The 8,103-nt window shown below is 39.9% G+C and overlaps 1 pseudogene; it reads right to left on the bottom strand.

Annotated features, from left to right (window-relative positions):
* Positions 1–119, bottom strand: LOC111736675 (annotated as a pseudogene).
* Positions 120–8,103: the final 7,984 nt, after the last annotated feature.

The following is an 8,103-nucleotide window of genomic DNA, read 5'->3' on the forward strand; positions in this document are numbered from 1 at the left end:
CGCCTACAGCACCTGGTCTTCCTAGGTGGTCTCCCATCCAAGTACTAACCAAGCCTGACCCTGTTGAGCTTCCGAGATCAGACGGGATTGGGCTTGTGCAGAGTGTCATGGCCGTAGATCTTTTTTTGGTCTTCGTTCTTCTACTTCATGTTTTCATAAGTCTAAAACAGCAGATTATAATTGATCATCTTTTTCATGATTCAAGGCTGATTTACTTATTAACTTGTTTGTTGAACAAGTATTTATTGAGCACCAACTGCCAGGCACTGAAGTTAGGTGCTGAGGAGAGAGGTGAGCAAAACATAAATGGTTTCTGACCACATGAAGTTTGCGGTTTGATTGGTGATGGAAGAAAGAATTCTGGCCATTGTTTAATGCATGTTCGGAGTCAATACAGAGTCAAACAGTAGAATCATGGATTGGTAAGTGCATAAGAGATTTTCATGACGGCCACTCTTCTTTCTTGGTATGCCAAATGGTTGACTATTCTAATTTTAAACCTATCTAGGATATCAAAGAGAAAGTTACTGATGAGAAAGCCTCATTGCAATTTAAGCTCATTTTCCTCTTCTCTGGTTTTCTGAGAAGCCACAGAAATGGTCAGATCTCTCATTACAAAAACTTGGTGTATGTTCAGTAATTGTTATTGAGTCACTTATTAGCTCTTCCCTTTTCTGGCTAAATTTTCTCAGCTTTTAAAGTTTTCCTCATATGGAGTATTATCTATCCTGTAATTATCTTAATATTTGTCTTCTTTCTGCAGGCAATCTCGAGCTGTAAACTATTTTGAATAAAGCCAAGAAGCCAGGAGAGTGAAAGGATAACTTGTGGGCCTACAAATATCGTATTTCTGTGAGTACACACCGATAACCCGGCTTTTAATGGGACACTACATCGTTTCATATGTATCTTGAAGTGCACTGACTATTCTGTTTTTCTTCTTTGTGACGTGAGCTCCAACTCATGTTTATAATCTTGCTCTCATTTCTCCTTTGTTTTTAAATGTCCATATTCAACTCCACTGCTGGAATTAACACTTTAACGATTGAAATAGGCTCTGGGATCTTATTTTCTCATCTCGATAATTTAAATATTTTAGCATCCTTTTGACCTAGGATCGAATATTTGAATTTATTGTGTTTAGACAAACCAGTTTTAGACACCTTTGGACTTAGTTTCATTAATTCAGCATATATTTATTGAGCACCTACTATGTGCCAGGCAGTATGCAAATGCAAGGGGTCTAATGCCCAGCAAAAATAGGTACGGTCTCTACCTTCTCAGAATCTAGTGTCCGGTAGGGGAGCTAGACATTAAATGAATTGCAGAGCAAGGAAACGCTTGCTTAATAAGAGGCAGAACAGTGTGCTCTTTATGGAAAGGTGTGTGGGTTGGGGCAGAGAACCTATTTTAGTTAAATGACCTTTTAATTTTCGAAATGTTTAAGATTTACAGAAAAATTGAGAAGATACCACAGAGCATTCATACATATCCAGCATGCAATTTTCCCTATTATTAACATCTTACACTGGTATGATACGTGTGTTACAATTAATATGCCACTACTGATATATCATCATGAACTAAAGTCCGTACTTTATTCGGGTTTCCTTGGGTCACACCTAATGTCCTTTTCTGTTCCAGGATTCCATCTAGAATATCAAATTTCCTTTAGTCATCATGTCTCTTAGGCTCCTCTAGGCTGTGATAGTTTTTCAGACTTTCCTTGTCTTTAATAATTTGGACAGTTTTGAGGAGGACTGGTCGGTGTAGAATATTCCTCATTTGGAATTTGTCTCATGATTTTTTCATGACTAGACTGGGGTTATGGGTTTTGGGGGGAAAAGGCCACAGAGGTAAAGTGCCACTGTCGTCACATCAAATCAAGGCTACATGCTATGGAGATGCCTTACCACTGTTGACACTGACCTTGCTCACCTGCTCGAGGTTGTTTGTTAGCCACCTCCACTGTGAGCTCTGTCACTGAGCGCAGCCCACACCTGAGGAGAGGGGGATGTGCTCCACCGCCTCGAGGGCAGAGCTTCTCCATAAACTACTTGAAATTTTTCTGCATGACAGATTTGTCTTTTCTCTCCCGGAAAGTTTATTTTAATAACTAGCTTTGTAGTTCACTAGCCATATGACCTCTGGCAAGTCTTTTACCTTGATGAGTTTGTTTCCTTATCTTTAAAATCTGTCTTTTTCACATACATTTTTGAGCCATGGTCGGTGAAAATGCTTCGTGCTTTATGAACTGTGACCATATAAAGGTCTTAGTAATTGTTTCTCTTAGTTCGGATTTTTTGTGTTATCTGTCCCCACACGCCTTCTAACCCCAGCCTTTCCTGGAGGTGATTTAGATGGTGCTTTCTTCCCCCTGGCATTCAGTGACAGTGCACTGGCCGCTAGTGGGGGAGGAACCATGGCCTCAGGGGGTAACTGCTGGCTGGGACAAACCCTAGGCCCCAGTAGGGAGTTCCGAATTGCTTTGAATCCCTTCCCTTCCTGCCAGGAAAGCTCCTCATCTGGGGTGATTGCTGCAGTTGAGATTACCCAATAGAGCTGTTTTAAGGCTGTTACCTAGGTCAGAGGTATGAGGAAAACAAGGGCTTTTTCTAATGGGGTAACGTGAAGAGAGTCTGAGGTCAGGAGCATTTTGGTCTAAGGTTTCTGATGGTGGCCTCACTCTCCTATCCTTTGGAGCTTCCTCACTCTCTTCTCCCTCAGACTCTCTTTAGAGCATTTTTGGTTTCAGTTTTGTGCAAGTTCCTAATGCCTTTGCAGGTTGTGATTAGGATGATTGTCTTTATAAAAGACACTTGAAAGTCAGGTTCGAACAAGGCATACGCACGTTCTTTGCCGAGGATGTTAAGTTGTTGACTGAAAGCCTGCCTGCCAGAACAAGATCCTTCTGCGCACAGCAGAAACAATCTGCTATTGTCTCCAGGGATAAAACAGTGCCAATAAAAAATGAAAACTTGGAGCCAAGAGGAGGAATATCACATTAACTGCTTCACCACTAAAAGTAATTACGGGAAGAGAGAGAGAGGGTAGAAACCCTCTCTTTTGTTTCGGCTTACAAACACACACCGAGCACAGATGTGGCGACCAGAGCAAAGTCTGTCATTTGTTCTGGTACAAGGGAGCAAAGGGTTCACTGCCCATGTGTGCACTTGTCAGGGGCAGAGCTCTTGCTTAGGTCAGAGCATGATTGACAGGGCACTGGAGAAAGCCGGGAGCTCCTCAGTTCCCTTCATGCTTATCTGGGTCCCAGAAGCTGTGACTTCAGGCACAGTCTTGTGCCAGGACTTAGGGAATGGGAGGGACAGTGTGCACAGCTTTAAGGGGAAGAAGGTAAAAAACAATATTCCTAGAGGGAACCCAGAAAGGAGAGATGAAAGAGAAAACACCAAAGAAAGTAAACTGAATTAAGTAATGGGGAGTTTATTATTATTATTATTCTTAATTCTTTAATTTGCAACTTAATAAACTTGGGGGCATGAAAAGATAGGAGCGAGGACTAAACTTCTCAGAGTGCCCTGTCCTATGTTCTCCTTTAACTCTGATTAATAAAAATAAAAGGATATTAATTCAATGTATGTAGGAACTCCATTTTCTTTCTTCTTACAGTCTGTTAGATTCTCGCCCTCCACTGTAACTCATAGGACACTCTCAGGTGATATTCTGAGCCCCTGTTCTTCACTTGACCACGCACACGATTCAGCCTTATCATTTAAAAGTACCGTGCAACAACTCAGGACTCCAGGAGTTTGGGGAGATACTGGCTTCGTGAGTAACCACTAAGAGGTAAAGGAATGAGCCTCTGGGGCACTGGTCTGAGTTCCCTCCTTTTCACAAGGCCTCTCCATGCAGAACAACGGCCTCCAAAGGAGAAGCCCATTTTCCGAGTTACCAAGATTCCTGGCAAGGTCTCACTCTAATTTTATGCATTACAAGTTCTTCTGTGATCCTTTATGAACTATCTGTGGTGGAGCAGGAAAAAAATCTGTCCTTGTTTTACAGTCTGGGTCTGATCATTTCAGTACCTGAATCACAACTGGGTCTGGTTCTATTATAGTTTTTTTCTCTTAGTCCTATCTCTGGGTGTGTCTGATAATCTTCTAAGGAAGGCTGGAACTTGGGTATGAAAAATTTTCAGAGAGAATATTATTTAGCTTCTGAAAGGCAGTTAGTAGAGAAGCAGATCATCTTAATCCAATCAGGGGAGCAAACTGACTTGAGTCTGAATCTCAGTCTTTAAGGCTTTGACTATTTTGGGTTTGCCCTTCTAAGGTATAGAAACTCTCAAGTGAAACCCTGGAGTGTTTGCCTGGGCACCTCTGCTTTGGCAGCCCCTTAACTCCTTTTTTTTTTTTTTTTTTTAATCTTCCCAGCACAGTGAGACTGCCAATAGGTCTGTTTAGTGTTTCAGCCTTTTAGCAGGCACTTTTTGGATCAGCTTCTCTATCTCTTGGCTTGTACCACAGACAAGTGGATGACTGTCTCAAGAGGAAAAGTGGCTCGGACTATCAGGCTTATTTTCCTGTGTTTCCCTTCTCTCTAGGACCTTGGCTTCTCTCATCTTGGGTCTCTTGATAGTCTTAAACTCTCAATTTTGACATTCCTGTCCCATGACATTGCTCAAAGTTTTGCTCAGTTTCCCTGCCCATCAGCAGCCCCCTTCTGCCTAGCCTCTCAAGAGATTTCCTTCTTTCAAGGATTTCGACTCCCTCGATTTCTAGGCTACTTTCATAGTTCTTCAACATCAGTAAGTAGGTGTGTGTGTGTGTGTGTGTGTGTGTGTGTGTGTGTGTGTGTGTGTGCATGCGCGCGCACGCGCATGTGTGGTCCTGCTTTTCTCCTTTTTTTAAGTAGGAGAACTGGTCCACTATGAGCCAGAGAAGAAAGTCCTGCCCTGGTTTTAAATGCCACCGATGGAATGTTCCGCAGTTTCCTTTTCTTCTGCCTTGTTTTGAGTCTTTAGTTTTAACCCAAAGAAACAAAAAATACACCCGTTTCACTTATGATTTAAAAGTAATGTCTCATATCTGGGATTGTGTATGTGTTCTAAAGGACAGGACTTCATATTTCTTGCTTCTCCCATTGTGTCTTATGGAGTAGGTACTCTAGAATAATTGTAGAATAAATGGATTTTATAGTTGCTATCTTACTTGCAAGAAATCCCCCACCCGCCCCCGGGAATCCAGCTGAATCATTCAGGGTGTCAGCCAGACAGAGATTTCCTGCCTGAGATAGGGCAGACCATCTGCATCTCACTTGAGGCCAAGGAGAAAGAAAGCCAAACGACAGATCACATCAGTTTCTTAAACTAAAATAAATAGGATGACTCCAGACAATATCAAAATCCCTTCCAACCCTAATAGTTTGCACATTTGTTAGTGAACCCACCCTCATTCTTTGGTCCCTGACTGAGCATTTTGTTAAAGACGGGCACCTTTGTTTCCTCAGGCCACTCACATGCTCAGTGGCCCTCTGGGATAAGGGAGGCTGCAGTCTGGCTGCTGACTTTCACCATTGTGTTAGTTTCCCAGGGCTGCCCTAACAAATGACCACAAACTGGGTGACCAAAAACAATAGACATTTATTCTCTCACAGTTCTAGAGGTCAGAAAGTCTGAAATCAAGGTGTCAGCAGGGTGGGCTCCTTCTGGGGGTTCCGAGGAAGAACCATCCCGTGCCTCTCTCCTAGCTCCCGGTAGGCGCTGGCAATTCTTGGCATTCCCTGGCTTGTGGATGCATCACTCCGATCTCTGCCTCCAACTTCCCATCACTTCCTCCTCACTGTGCCTCTGTGTCTGCTCCTCTAATGACACCGTCATGGGATTTAAGGTCTACTCTAAATCCAGGTTGACATAATCTCAAGGTTCTTAGTTTCATATACAAAGACCCAATTTCCAAATAAGGTCACATTCTGAGGTTGAGTAGACATGAGGTTTGGAGAGCACTGTCCGCTCAGTATAACCATCAAAGTAGAGCTGAAAACCATAAGCTTTACGAGGACAGGAAATGTGTCTGTCTTATTCAGTGCAGTATCCTTGATGCCTAATTCAAAGCATTTAATATTTGTTGAATAAATGAATGAATAAGGTTGAAATAGGGTCTAAATGGTAGGTGTTCAGTACATCTTGCCAGCTACAATCAAAATAAGATGTCATTTATAGGACAGTAATCTAGGGTGCTTATTCTTTTTGAGTTTTCAGTGCAGTTATGTAAGGTTCTATGCCTTATTGGGCTGATGGAAGTGCAATCCATTAGCTAGAAGTGTATTACTTTGTAGTCTACTTTAAAAAATTCATCTTTATGTTATTTCCTTGCTTTTACTTTTTCTCTTCTTATTTCTCTTTCTTGTGTTTTCTCCTATTTTCTGTTGGATTAACACTATCATCAGTTACAAGTCTCTTTTTTCTTCTCAGTTCTTCCTTTTCTTCTTTTCCCATCTTTTTCCTTGTTTCAACTCCTCATAACTGGGCTTTTAAAAGCTATGGGCTTGGAATGTAAATATATATATTTTACTATATATTTCAACAAACATATATTTTAATAAGACTTGGATGAAAGGGATCCCAAACATTTAGGTAGATTGGGATCTGGAAAAAAAAAAAAAAAGAATGATACTTAGTGATTTTATATTGAGTTTTCCTGAAGAAAGGAGAATTAACTATTTTGTATTTTAAATTAGTCATAAGAGGAAAAGAATTCCATGTTTTTCAGCATACAGTCTTTTAAGGTATTGCTGTCTACATCTCTTCTCACCAGTAAACTAGGACATAATGAGGGAGGCGACATTATACATAATAAGCTGCTAGCTATCCAACTAAGAAATCCTTTCTCACGCTGTTTCCTGCAGAGTGAAATTGTACGGATGCCTGCAGATATCTAAACTTGCTGCACTGTTTGAACATCCCTATTACCTTTCTGAGCCTCAGATCTAGTTCTTTGATTTGTTCTCTCAAGCTCCTTAAAGCTTCTTCTATGCCAGTTTGGATAGTATTTAGGAATCTTGATGAATATGCTCATTATCTAATACAAAGTGACATAAAACACTCCTGCCACGAACTCTGCCAGATAACTATACCCTGCTGAACTCTTGCAATTCATTCGGTACTAGATTAATAGCATTTATGTTATTCATAGATCTCGGTTGACCTTGATCTGCTAGAAGCTCCCTCCTTTTTATCTCTGTTCTGTACTGGGGAGGTTTTGTCTCACATTGACAATAGTTCTTTTATACATCAAAGCACACCCCCCACAACACCCCAAGTTATAATTTTCCTTGCATGCATAATATGTATCTCTCTTCTGTTCAATGTCTGTTACTTCTTACCTATGTTTAATTGGTGGATAATAGAATTTTCTATTTATTTTTGCAAAAGGAAAGTACTTAAAGATTAAACTTTTAGTATCTGAATTTAAAAAAAATACAGGTTTTTGAATGAAAAAGTTCACAGAAAGGATTTTTTCTTCTTCTTCTTTTTGTTTTTTAAATTTACAAAATACAGATTAAGCAAAGATCTAGTCTCATATACCTTGATTTGGCCCATATCTTTAAAATAATATATTTATTTGTCTTGGAAAACAAAAGAGTTTTCATCACACTAAATATCACTATATGGTTTGAGTATTAAATGTATATAAACATATACATACATATTTATACAATTATACCGTCTTTCTATGACTAATGATTCAGACATTGGATAAAGGTTTGTGGGTGATAATTGAGAGTTTAATTCAATGAGTCAGTTCTGCTATTCCTTTTAGGAAACATCTTTGAAAAGCACTTGCCAAAAGCCAAACAAACAAAAAAGAAAACAAAATCTAAAAACTAAAAACTTATAACATGGGAATTACTTTGAAATGTGAATCTTCCCACTTCTCAGGAAAACATCTTAATTTTAAATTACCCCTTACAATTTACATATTATTTTCTGTAATCAGCAAATACTTATCGGGTGTTTAGTAGTTCCATGTAAAACATTTGCAACTCAGTTCGCTAGCAATTATTCTAGTAGCAGTTAGTAGGTAGGTAGCATCTTTTAAAACCTTTCGTAAAGTCTAATTAAAGTGTTCAGTCTCTTGTTTT

This window comes from Pteropus vampyrus, unplaced genomic scaffold, assembly GCF_000151845.1.
Source record: "Pteropus vampyrus isolate Shadow unplaced genomic scaffold, Pvam_2.0 Scaffold21, whole genome shotgun sequence".
NCBI lineage: Eukaryota > Metazoa > Chordata > Mammalia > Chiroptera > Pteropodidae > Pteropus > Pteropus vampyrus.